At 44.3% G+C, this 12,086-nt stretch overlaps 1 long non-coding RNA gene across 1 annotated transcript in view; it reads left to right on the top strand.

Moving 5' to 3' along the window:
• Nucleotides 1-6,619, top strand: part of LOC131194657 (uncharacterized) — a 79,240-nt gene extending 72,621 nt beyond the window's left edge. The window contains exons 3-4 of the long non-coding RNA XR_009154260.1: nucleotides 1,676-1,795; nucleotides 6,487-6,619. This is a non-coding gene — a long non-coding RNA (uncharacterized LOC131194657). The remainder of the gene's footprint in view (nucleotides 1-1,675; nucleotides 1,796-6,486) is intronic.
• Nucleotides 6,620-12,086: the final 5,467 nt, after the last annotated feature.

Below are 12,086 nucleotides of genomic sequence, written 5' to 3'. Positions count from 1 at the left end.
CCCCTCTCTCGGTGTTTGAAGGATTAAAGATTAATGTTTTAGGTAGCGGGTCCTCCCAAATGGTGATTATGATTTGGTTTCCTTTTCTACCATTTCCGTCATATTTGCTTTAATAAGCATGGTTTTTTTATGACCATGTTTTAACAGCTGTTGTCAGTGCTCGAAAATGATTTTATGAGGTGCAGTTATATAGATATTTTAATATCTTTGCATCCCTTTGGATCCTGTTTTGGCGACAATAAAAACACCCTAGACGTTCTTGAAGTAAATACTAATTATAATTGATTTATATAAGGGCTTGATTGCTAAAACTGCAAAGTCAGCCATGCAGAAGGGAGCCGGCATTTCTTTTTCTAAAGAAGAGATGTATTTCTACATTTAGTCTCTTCTATATGACAAACCCAAAGCAAAAATACCACCCCTTGCCCCTAATTAATTGCTTGCCCCTAAATAATTGCTACCAACTTGCCTTCCATTGAGAACCTGTATACTGCACGAATCAAGAAGAGGGCCGTGAAAATATTTGCAGATCCCTCGCATCCTGGACATAAACTGTTTCAACTCCTACCCTCAAAACGACGCTATAGAGCACTGCACACCAGAACAACTAGACACAAGAACAGTTTTTTCCCGAAGGCCATCACTCTGCTAAACAAATAATTCCCTCAACACTGTCAGACTATTTACTGAATCTGCACTACTATTAATCGTTTCATAGTTCCCATCACCAATCTCTTTCCACTTATGACTGTATGACTATAACTTGTTGCTGGCAATCCTTATGATTTATATTGATATATTGATCATCAATTGTGTTGTAAATGTTGTACCTTGATGAACGTATCTTTTCTTTTATGTACACTGAGAGCATATGCACCAAGACAAATTCCTTGTGTGTCCAATCACACTTGGCCAATAAAATTCAATTCTATTCAATTCTATTCTATTCTATTCTAATTCTGTGTGTTTGAGTGTGAGGAAAGAAAAAGAAAAAATGAATTCTAGGCCATGGAAATGTTTTTCCGCTCTATATTCGGTGATTAGAATACCTTTCAGAAGTTATTTTCAAAGTTATGAGTTTCTCCTGGCTGCTGGATTCTTAAGCAGGTTCTGAGGAAAAACGGTACACAGGCCTGTTTTTCCTTGAGCCCTTTAATTACATTTGTCAGATCATTTTTGGAATTTCAGGATTCTTCAAACAAAAACCATCCATTTTCAAGATGGGGCCCAGAAGCAAATGTGCACTGGGCAGGATTTCTCTCTACATGATCATCCCAGTTAAAACCCTTTGGGCCTATTCCTCAAAGCTACAATCCACTCCCAATTTTCCACACACACCAGTTTATATGCTGTGGCTGCCAAATATTTTTAGTCCTCCTTGTTGGGGTGTTTAATTGTTTTTGCTTTAAGCTTCTTTTTTTCGAAACAGTTTGGGACCTGGCAATGCCTTCTCTTTGTCAATGATTTATTTCCTCAGACAAACAATGAATTCACAGCGTATGGCAAGAGTGCATTTTTTCAGACTTAGAAGCATACTTGGCTTTTGAGTGGAGTGCCAGAAATGGGCGCGCACAGGACCAAATTCAGTTATAGGTTATATAATTCACATATAATTAAAATTGAAATCGGTTTTTTGATTTTGATTTTTTTTAATCTTGCCTTTATTACTTTACAGGGAACTTAAGGTGGTGAATGTACATATTACTCCTTCCTTCTCTTCCTCCTGTTTGCATCACAACTCTGTGACGTGAATTGGGCTCAGAAAGAAAGTCACCTAGATGGATTTCATGCTAAGGTAGGACTAAAGGTCAGAGTTTCCTGGTTCATACGCCAGCACTTTAACCACTACAGGTTTTCTTTGAATTACAATCAGTAGTTTAGCAACCATGCGAAGTAATAACAGCGCTGAAAAAGTGATCTATAACCAATCCTTGCACTTATGACCATTGCAGCCTCCCCATGATCTTGTGATCAGAATTCGGGCGCTTGGCAACCGGCATGTATTTATGATGTCCCAGTATCATTCGATCACCCTTTGTGACCTTCCCAGCTGGCTTCAACAAGCACAGTCAATGTGGGAAGCCAGATTCATTTAACAACTGCATGGTTCACTTAACAACTAGGATAAAAAGGTCATGAAATTGGATGCGACTCACTTAACTGCCTTGATTAGCAATGGAAAATCTGGCCCCAATTGTTGTAAGTCGAGGGCTACCTGTGTGCCAATTAGATCCAGTTAATTACAGTCCAGGTAATTAATCCTTATAGCAGGGGTGAAATACTACTGGTTCGGGCCAGTTCACCCGAACTGGTAGTAAAAAATGCTACTGGTTTAATGTAAAAAAATGTAAAAAAAAAAAAAAGTTCCGACGATCAGCTGACCAACGCACAATTATCAGAACTTTTTTTTTTTTACTTTTTTAAAACATTTTTACTACATATTCACCTGAACCGGTAGTTAAAAGTGCTTTAAAAAATTTTTTTTTAAGGCTCCGACGATCACAGCTGTGCCGCGCAATCGTCAGAGCCTTTTTTAAAACTTTTTTTAAAGCATTTTTTACTAACTATTCGCCCGAGCCGGTAGTAAAAAATGCTTTTAAAAAGTTTTTTAAAAAGTTCCCATGATCACACGCCACAGCTGATTACCACCATCCCCATGATGTTCTACTTCCCTTCCCAAGCCTCCATTTGGTGTGCACTGCGCCCATGCGCACAGCTGGTTGCCCCCAGTTCGGACCGGTTCACAAGAACTGGTAGTAAAATCGGCGGGAAGCTCAGACCACCAACCCGGATATCATCAGTGCACGTGCGCTCCCGTTGCGAACCGGTAGTAAAGGTAAGTAGAACCCACCCCTGCACAGCTCGCGTTTGGCACACGGCACACATGCGCGGCCAGCGAACTGGTAGTAAACCAGTTCAGATTTCACCACTGCCTCATAGATGTAGTACATTATCTCTTCTGGTGGCAACTTTTGGAGGAATGCCATGATTTGCAATGTCCACATACAAATGGATAAATATATGAATGATATCAGGGAGCATTATAAGATCACTTTATATCCTTTTGTGGTAGGGCACCAGCAAAGGAGATTTAAAAAGTCAAGATGGTGGTTGGAACAAGTCAATTGAAGTCCGAGTATATTTTCCATATGTATTGCATGTAACACATGCAAAAAAAAAAAGAAAAAGTGTGGCTTTGATGAAAACGTTTGCAGCTGCTGTCTATATTTTTTACACACAGCGGATGCTCCTGTCTCCTGAAATCACAGAGTGACTCTCTCAGTTACTCTCATAGTTTATCCCTAGGCAGAATTGCATCCAACTCAATGGACTATTCCCAGATAAAAGTGTTTAAATTGCGTTGTCAGCCATCGAGACTATTACTGTAACTGCAGTAAAGATGGCTATTAAAGCTTTGGTGTGGCCGCATGTTTTTTGACTTTCAGGGAGCTTTATTAGTCAGGTCTTAACCTGGACCCTCCACAGCCTAGCTCTGCCTCTGGTTAATTGGATGGATGTCATCCCTATCTGTTCCTGGGCTGGATTCCTAAGCTTTCAGACTCGACCTTATTGTCTCAAAATGTGATCCACAGAAGAGCCCAATTTAATCGACAAGTTGTATACATAAGCATTTCAAGAAATCACTTGCCAGAGGCCATATAAACAACAAGCTGAGACCAGACCATTTGTCTCCCAGTTAAGCATCCATATGGGTCTGCACTAAAGAATTTTGACTGGATAATTTTACTTCTGAGAAAAGGAATTACATGCCTCCCTTTCATAGGATGAATTAGAAGTCAGACAATCAAATTCCGAGAACAACTCTAATATAAAACAGGGGCATTTTAGATCTTGGAAAATGGAAAGGTCTTTAGCAGTAGCAATAGCATTTAGACTTATATACCGCTTCACAGTTCCTCTCTAAGTGATTTACAGAGTTAGCCTATTGCCCCCAACAATCTGAGTCCTCATTTTACCAACCTGGGAAGGATGGAAAGATGAGTCAACCTTGAGCCTGGTGAGATTCAAACTGCCAAATTGCAGGCAGCCAGCAGGCAGAAGAAGTAGCCTACAGAACTGCATTCTAACCACTGCACCGCCACTGCTCTTAACCTAATAATATTAATATTATAATAATATTATATAATAACATTATTATGGTTTGTCGCACAATCGGCCAGATGTTCAGACTCGATTTGGCATTTTTATCCACCTATCAAGTCCTTCCCAAGCTGTGGGAAGCTGTGACTTGTGATAGGCAGATGTAGATATTTGATAGTTTTATAGTAATATTAGACAATATCTGTAACACCATCAAACATCTACATCTGCCTATCTCAGGTCCTTGGGGAGGACTCGACAGGTGGATAAAAATACCAAATCCAGTCTGAACATCTACAAATCCTAATAATAATAATATTAGACCAAACTGGCTAAAGGTTTCTAGGCATCAGCCTAGAAAGCAGTAGACTGTGAGTTCAAGTTCTGTCTTAGCCATGAAAGCAGGCATGAAATCTAGCAGGTTCTTACTGGAGAACCGGTAGTGGAAATTTTGAGCAGTTCTGAGAACTGGTAGCAGAAATTTTGAGTAGTTCAGAGACCCGGCAAATACCACCTCTGGCTGTCCCCAGAATGGGGAGGGAATGGGGATTTTGCAGTATCCTTCCCCTGGAGTGGGGTGGGAATGGAGATTTTCCAGTACCCTTCCCCTGCCATGCCCACCAAGCCATGCCCACCAAGCCACACCACTCCCACCAAGCCACTCCCACAGAACCGGTAATAAAAAATTTTGGATTTCACCACTGCATGAAAGCCAGCTGGGTGACCTTGAGCCAGTCACTCTCTCAGCCCCATCTCACCTCACCTCACAGTGAGTTGTTGTGGAGAAAAAAAGGAGTGAAAGGTCTGTTAGATATGTTCGTAGACTTGAGTTATTTGTAAAAGTAATGAAGGTGGGTTACAAATAAAATAATAATAACAACAACAAACAACCAAGGCATCATGTTAAATTTCTCTAGGGAGAATATTCCACATATGTGGCTCTATCATGAGGAAGGGTCTGCTCTATGTCATCAGCTGTGTTGGACAGCAGATACCCGATGAAATTAGAGGGCTTCTGAAGATGATCTTAAGATATGGCCAAGAGTATATAGCTGGCTGCCCCAACTGACACTCCAAAGCCACACATAGTACCAACCCTCCACAGAGACCTGCAGATCTTCAAAAGTTGCAGCTGAATCATATTTTTATTGCACTTTGTTCAGTATCCAAGGATGGCCTTCTGCAATCCTTACTGCACTTCACATGTGGTGAACAATCTGTTCGGCATGTCCATGTGCAGAGTGCTCCTTTCACTGGTTTGTTATTGCTAACCCGCAGGCCTGAAATCTTTTCAGGCTAGAGTGTGTGACTTTCCAATAGGTTTTGAACCTTGATGTATCTTTTTATAATTCCTTAGCAACGCTGCCGTGTAATGTTTGCTTGGGGCTTATCTAAACTGGTTTCCAAGCGGCTGGAATGCTTGAAACGGCACATGGGTGTGGTGACAATCTAACGGCATCACTGGCTATGCTGGTTATCAAATATTGTTTTATGATTATGTTTCTAACCACCTTTCTCCTCAAAGAATGCAAAAAGCAGTTTGCAGGCAGGCAGGGAAGTAGATTTGTTTAACGAGTGAAGCTGCTCAGAGACCCTCCTCTGAAGTGTACACTGTATTTATTCCAAGGACCAAGGGCTGTTGTTAAATACATGGACGCCAGCCAAAGAGTTAAAACATTGTACAAGAGGGCACAAAAGGTCGATGCACAGAATCACAGGACTGAAAAAAGAAGACTGTCCCTTCTACTTTTCTCTCCAAAACAGGCTCTTCTATCCTTCAACATCTGCCAAACAGTACAAGTTGAGATCTTGGAGGCATCCCGAAAATTGCCATCTCCTGGGATGTATGATTAGACCTGGCTCCTGACCCTGTTTCCCCTGCCCCTGTTTATAAGAAGTGTGGTTGTGCTTCAAGCTAAGCTTTAGGAAACGCAGGCATATTTTAATGTGAGTCTGTAACTTCACCTGTAGAATGGGTCCCCTGATACAGGATTCTGACGGTTTCCTGTCTGACAGGAAGTGCTGACATAGCCCTGATAACTGATTGGGTCTCCATCTCTGTGGTTGATAAATGCCGAGTGGACCAGCTCATCCTTCAGGCTGCTTCATGAGGAAGAGGTGGTTTCCTTGACCTTTCACTAAAAGAAGGCGTTTCTCAGAACTGCTGGCTCACTCCCTGGCGGAGTCATCTGACCCTTATTGCGTGGCTTGCAAAGTGATAATTAAATTGTGCAACCGGATGAGTAACATTGATGGGATGTTCTAGCATCAGACAAAGTGGAGTTCCCAGCCTGTTCTTTCCCCAACTCAAATGAAAGGCAGTTGCTGAATTAACCAGGCACCTGTTCCTGCCATTCTTCTAAGAGTTGTATTTTTTTTTTCCAGTGTGAGAAGATCATAAGCTGAAAATATCCACTGGGATACTGAAGTTACAGAGAAGCCCAGCTTGACAAATTCAAGCTCCATCTGCAGAGGGACTGGGTCATCTCTGGTCATAATCTCAAAATAGATCCAATTTACTGAGAATCATAAAGATTGGAGTGAGTGAAAACTAAAAGTGGGGGACCTGACTATTTCTTGAAGTGCAAATATACATCCAAGTAGGTTTAGTTTGCACACATGTAGGGCTACCATTTCTGGGTTGCCCAAATCCAGATTATCATTTCGATGGCAGAAAAGAGATGCGGAAAACTTTTCTGCCACCTAGGTAATGTGATGATAACCCCTTCTATAGATGGCACCATAGTTGGTCTTCTCTTCCTGTATACCCAGTGTCTATCTCCTTTAATCCCCAATAATCTGTGAATCATTGCTCTGGAATAAACCCAAAATACCATGTTTTATTTTGGGCATGTGCACTGTGTCAACTGGAATGCAAAATGGAAAAAAGGTAAGGAGTGCCCAGATGCTGTTCTTAGGGAACTGAGTCTGACAATCTTTTGTCCCCCATGGTTCCAATGTTGCTTTTCACTCTCCATCTTGTCTGAGAAGAATACTTGGCAAAACTTGGCTAGCCTGGACAAAATATACTTGCAGGGCTTGTTGCCATCCTCAAGAGCATCCCTGATTTTATATCCACTGGGTTAAGAAACTCCTGGATGCCGAATTTGCCTGCATTCTAATGCAATCAGGATATCACTTTGCCATTCATTAACAAACACTCAGGAGTCTAGGGTAACCTCTAAAACATCAAAACATAATAATCCAGTGCCTGGGACTCTTTGTTGAGATAAGTGCAGATAAATCAATTGCCCTTTTGTTCTTCACTGAAAATTTGAAAACTGTTTATACGGTTCTTTGTTCTTTTAAGGGCCTTTCCTCATTGCTGAGAAGAACTCCCCACCCATCTTGGAGTTGGCAAAAAACTGTACTGGCATGAAATTGGACGTCAGTCTGCCTCCCGCCTCTCGTGGAGTCGACTGCCTTCCTTCCAGAACAATGAGTGATAAAAGTATAACAGATTTTTCACCTCTTTTATTTGCCGTTAGTTGCTGCCAGAATAAGAGGAAAAATAGTACTTGTCGTGCAGGCATAGCTAAAGATGACATAAACTTTTCTCACTTATGGGCCGGGGATAACATGAAGACAACACCACACAGACCCAGGAGCAGAAAATAGTTTTGCTAGGGCCTGTTCAGAGGCTGGTTGAGTACATGGGGAAAAAGTCTAAAATGTTCAGGACTTGGAAGCCATTTGCTGTTCATCTTTACAAGCATGACTGTTTACCATTTTTGGCAAATAAGACAATGTTTATAGTTGCATTTAATTATAAATATTAATAGTTTATTAAATACGTATGCTGCTCGGCTCTCAATGATTTTGGGTGGCTCACATCAATCAAAGACAATAAAGATAATAAAACCAATACAATGCAAAAAGATAAAAAATGGCAAGCGTGATGAAGTGTCACTCTCCCTAATCAAAGACCTGGTTGAAGAGCCGAGTCATCATGGCTCTGGCTCTCTGAGTTGAATATACTTGGTATTGTATATTAAAAACAATTCTTAGCACAAACGTCATAAGAGATGACAGTTCTATTTAGTACAGCAGATGTGAATTCTCTCAGTCAGTAACTTAACTCAAAGCTTGCTCACTGTTGTCAGTTTGCTGAAGTTTAACATTCCTAAACCTATTTGCCTTGTCACACGTACACTTCAGTTAACTTTTCAGCCACGTTTGCAAATGTATAAGGGTAGTCCCCACCAATTGGCATCTATTTGTTTGGTGTAGGGGTTAAGATGTTGGCCTAGAAACCAGGAGACTGTGAAGTCTAGTCCTATCTTAGGCGTGAAAGCTGAGTGGGTGACCTTGGGCCAATCACTCTTCCTCAGCCCAACCCACCTCACAAGGTTGTTGTCGTGGGGAAAATAGGAGTATGAAGAGGTATCTGGCTATCTTGAGTCATTTATAAAAATAATAAAAGCAGGATAAAAATTTAATACATAAAATAAATAATGATGAGTAGCTGGTGATGAATAAAAGGAGGGGAAGCTGAGGCAGATGGTGGCTAATGAATGTGGGGACGGTGTGACAGATTACTATTTGGTAGTGTTACGTTCGGGAAGTAACGAGGCTGGAGACCAGGGTAGTGACAACAGCTCTTTAATATAGGGTGAACCCAGCAACAGGCTGGGGGAAAAACCTCTCCTTTTATACAGTTCTGCTGGAGGCTTCGTCCAATCAGCAACGTGCTGATTTCCCGCTCAAATATTTAAAGGTACAACTGTTAATACATAACACTCCTCCCCTCCCAGAAAACACTTTGTCTCTATTTACATATTTATTTACATGTTATTTTTTGACGTAGTCACGCAAATAACCTGGGCGTCTCCTAGTTCTTTCTGACCTGCGCGGTTCAGTTCTGGGTGGTGTTGTGAGCTGGTCGGAGGGGCTGTTTTCTCCTCCCAGCTCTTTCTCTGGGCCATCGGGCTCCGGATTATTGGCCGACTCTTTTTCTTGGCCATCCGGCCTTGGATTAATTTTGGAATTTTCCCTGCTGCTTCCCTCGGGGACCTGATGGCGTCGCTGGAACTCTGGGACCTCAGCTAAGTCTTGCGCCTCCCCCGGGTCACTGTCAGCTGTGGATTCAAAGTGGTATTGGTCATTACCTGTCTCTATTGGTTTGGTTTGGTCAGTTATTCGTTTCCTTAACTGATCTATGTGGCGCCGCCACACTCGGTTGTCTGGTAGCTCTACCACGTACGATTTTGGGCCGGTTATCTTTGTTACTTGTCCTGCGACCCAACTCGGGCCGTCCCCGTAGTTTCGGGCCCACACCCGGTCGCCTATGCTCATTTCCCTTGTCTTTTCTAGTTCCCCCTTGTAACCCTCGGGCGTGTAATGGGGGTTCAAACGGTCAAGTGGGCACCGGAGTTTCCGACCCATTAGCAATTCGGCTGGGCTTTTCCCAGTGGCCGTGCTTGGGGTTCTGTGCTGGACGGCTAGGAAAAAGTCTATTTTTGTTTGCCAGTCACCTGGCTTGAGCCTGGACAATGCCTCCTTAGCGCTCCGGACGGAACGCTCTGCAAGGCCATTCGACGCAGGGTGGAACGGCGCAGAGAGGGCATGTCGGATGCCTTCTTCTGCCAGGTACTCTTCAAACTGGGCTGCCGTGAATTGGGGCCCATTGTCGGACACCAGAGTGTCCGGCAACCCGTGAGTTGCGAATAGGTGGCGCAGGGTTGCGATTACTGCTTCGGCCGTGGTGGACTTCATGAGTATGATCTCCAACCATTTGGAGAATGCGTCCACCACCACTAGGAACGTTTGTCCGTGAAAGGGGCCAGCAAAGTCAATGTGGATTCTTGACCAAGGCCCTTGGGGCTTTTCCCATTCTCTGACAGGGGCTGTTGGGGGTAGCGGTCTGGACTCTTGGCAAGCTTGGCATTTCCCTACCCTCTCAGCAATCTCTGCGTCCATGAGTGGCCACCATACATAGCTTCTAGCTAAACCCTTCATCCTTACGATGCCCGGGTGACCCTCGTGGAGGAGGTCCAATACCTTGCCCCTTAACTTAACAGGAATTATTACACGATCACCCCATAACAGGCACCCCCCTTGAGCCGAGAGCTCATCTCGTTTCTTAACAAATTCTTTGAACCGTTCGCCCGGCGCAGCGGGCCACCCTCTCTGTACCCAACCGAGTACAGTCCTTAACACAATGTCGGTATGATGCCGAGCCACTTCCTTGATGTGACTGGGCCAGAGTCCAACGAGTCAATAAGGAGGATGGGTGTCCCGGAGTGGGGTCTTGATCGCCTCTGGCAGTGGGCATCGGCCCAACGCGTCTGCATGCCCCACTTCCTTTCCCGGTCGATGCTGCAGCTTGTACGAATAAGCGGCTAAAAATATAGTCCATCGGGTCAAGCGTGGCGAAAGTGCCACAGGCGTTGGGCGGTCGCCAGCCAGTAATCCTAGTAGCGGTCTGTGGTCAGTCACGATTTCAAAGTTCCGCCCAAAGACATACTCATGGAATTTTTTGACCCCTGATACAATGGCTAGTGCTTCTTTGTCTAATTGGCTGTAGTTCCTCTCTGGGGAGGACATCGTTCTAGAGTAGAACGCTATAGGGGCTTCTGTGCCGTTTGGAAGTCTATGGCTGAGTACAGCCCCCACCCCATAAGGGGATGCATCGCAAACCAGCACTAGGGGTAGTGAGTCGTGATATTGGATGAGCAGGCTATCACTTGAGAGCAGGTTCTTTACTGCTTCAAAAGCCCTATTTTCTGACTTTCCCCAAGACCAAACAGTATTTTTTCCTAAGAGCCTATGCAGCGGTTCCGCAACGGTTGCTTTGTTCTTTAAAAATACCGCGTAAAAATTAACCAATCCCAGGAATGCCTGCAGCTCTGCTTTGTTTTTGGGCGCTGGAGCCTTCCTAATTGCCTTAACCTTGCTCTCAGTAGGGTGAATTCCTTTCTTGTCTATCCGGTAACCCAAGAAATCGACCGATTCGACCCCTATCTGACATTTATTTGTCTTGACTTTTAATCCGGCTGTCCGGAAAATGCTCAAGACCTTTCTTAACCGCTCCCCCAATTCCTCCATGTTTTCCCCTGAAATTAGGACATCATCGAAGTAGGGAACTACCCCTGGGAGCCCTTGCAGTAGTCGTTCCATCAGGTTTTGGAACAGCCCTGGTGCCACGCTAACCCCAAATTGCAATCGGGTGCACTTGAAGGCCCCCCTGTGCGTCACAATCGTTTGGGCTTCGGCTGTGCGGGCGTCTACTGGCAGTTGTTGGTAGGCTTGGGCCAAGTCTAACTTTGCAAAGACTTGCCCTTGCCCCAAAGAGTGCAATAAGTGTTGCACTACGGGAACCGGGTACGCGCTTTTCTGTAAGGCTTTGTTAAGCGTCGCCTTGTAGTCAGCGCAAATTCTAATTGACCCGTCCGGTTTGATGGGGGTGACGATTGGCGTCTCCCACTTTGCGTGATCGACTGGCACCAAAATCCCCTGATTTATGAGCTTGTCCAGCTCCTTATCGATTTTTGGTTTTAGGGCAAAAGGGACTCTCCTCGCCTTAAGCCTAATGGGGGCTACCTGGGGGTCTAAGTTGAAGGAAATAGGGGTCCCCTTGTACTTGCCCAGGCAGTCCTTGAAGACATCTTCGAATTCGTTAAAGAGAATGTCTTTCAAATTGCAGTCACTTCTGTAGATGCCAGTCACTCCCATGCCCAGGGCACGAAACCAGTCTAGTCCCAACAGACTGGGCAGAGTTCCTTCGACGATCGTGATGGGCAGGGTCTTCTTGTGAGGGCCGTACTCGACTCGGACGGAGGTGGTCCCTCGAACAGGGATGCGATTCCCCTGGTAGTCGTGGACTCGTAGTCGTTGTGCTTGCAGGTGGCGCTTCGCGACGGACGGCAGTGACTTCGCCAAAGTGTCCCAGGACATGATGGTGATCGCTGATCCCGTGTCTACTTCAAGCCGGCACCGCACGCCCTCTATTTTTGGCTTGGTGAAGATCTTCTTCTCCACTTTGG

This window comes from Ahaetulla prasina, chromosome 3, assembly GCF_028640845.1.
Source record: "Ahaetulla prasina isolate Xishuangbanna chromosome 3, ASM2864084v1, whole genome shotgun sequence".
Classification (NCBI taxonomy): domain Eukaryota; kingdom Metazoa; phylum Chordata; class Lepidosauria; order Squamata; family Colubridae; genus Ahaetulla; species Ahaetulla prasina.
Note: the sequence above shows the minus strand (reverse complement) of the source record. Positions and strands in the feature narration are given on the sequence as shown.